This window comes from Cariama cristata, unplaced genomic scaffold, assembly GCF_000690535.1.
Source record: "Cariama cristata isolate BGI_N322 unplaced genomic scaffold, ASM69053v1 scaffold33587, whole genome shotgun sequence".
NCBI classification, from domain to species: Eukaryota; Metazoa; Chordata; class Aves; order Cariamiformes; family Cariamidae; genus Cariama; species Cariama cristata.
Window position 1 is genome coordinate 20,749 of NW_009626561.1, and position 1,214 is coordinate 21,962.

The window sequence follows — 1,214 nt, forward strand, 5'->3', positions numbered from 1 at the left end:
TGCCAAATTCATAGCTCAGAGGTTCCATGTGCTTTGGAAGGCAGGAGGTGGTGGTACCCAGCCCCTCGGGGGGCTCCCGTGCGGAGGGAGGGGCCAGCGGGGGGTGAAAAGGCAGAGAGGTGAGGGCGAGATGGAGAGAGCCGCGGTTCCTGAGGGGGGAAGAGATGTTTTCCCAAAAACCTGCTGCCACCCTACAGCGTGGGCTTTTTGGGTAGGTGGGTGGGTTGGTTTTGTTGTGTCCCCCCCCGGTACCTGTCTCCTTGTCAGCTCACGTCTTGGGAAAACAAGACCTGCCATGGCTGGCCTGCGGGACGGTTGCCCTTTCCTGTGTTAGCTGGGGTGAGGGGTTTCTAAACTGGTGTACAAAATGGTTCGGAGTGGTCCCAGCTCAAAGGAGCGCTCCTCCGAAACACGAGACTTTTAGGACCGGGGAAGAAGCAGACCACTGGTGCTTTTACGACTTGACAGCTCCAGCTGTCTGGCAATTACTGCGGTAAAGAGCTGCGTTGTATTTTTAATTTAATTTTGTTAACCTGATGGTGGTATTTCTTTCCTTGCGCGCTGTAACTTTGTGGAACACGATACGGAAGAGATTTATTTAGCTCATGGAAATCGGCCAAGTTGGGAGGCAGCACCAGCACTTTTTCAGGCTGACCCACTCGTTTATGTTGCAGCTGTTTAGAACAGAATTAAATCTCCAAGTTGCTGTGCCGGTGCTCGGTTTATGGTTTCATAAGCAGGGATGCAGGGAGCAGGTGCGAACAGCTGCCAAATTTCCATCTGCCGTGCAGTCCGTGCTGCGCTTGTGCAGGAAGGAGCAACAGTTGTGTTGCACGGCCATCCTACTCCTGCCTTTGGGGTTTGGGTTTTTTTCTTCCCGAAGAAGCTAAACTTCAGCCTCACACATGGCTTCTGTTTCAGCTCTGCTGATGCAGGGGCCTGGGCTCTGTTCACAGAGCGGGCAGAGGATTCACTTCCCCGTACGGAGGAGTTTGTCTACGCTACCTGAGGACTTGCTCTTGGCTGTGCAGTCACCGTTCCTGCGCTGGAGTCTTCGCCCTTTCCCGTTCAGCCGCGGATGGCAACGACCCCGCGCTCGTGTGCTTGCTTTCACTGAACTGCATGCTTAACCCAGGTGCCTCTGTCGCGCTGGCATCGCCTCTCTCGGGTGGGATGCGAGGGTTGTGGCAGCTCTCGCGTGGTCCTGCCAAGCT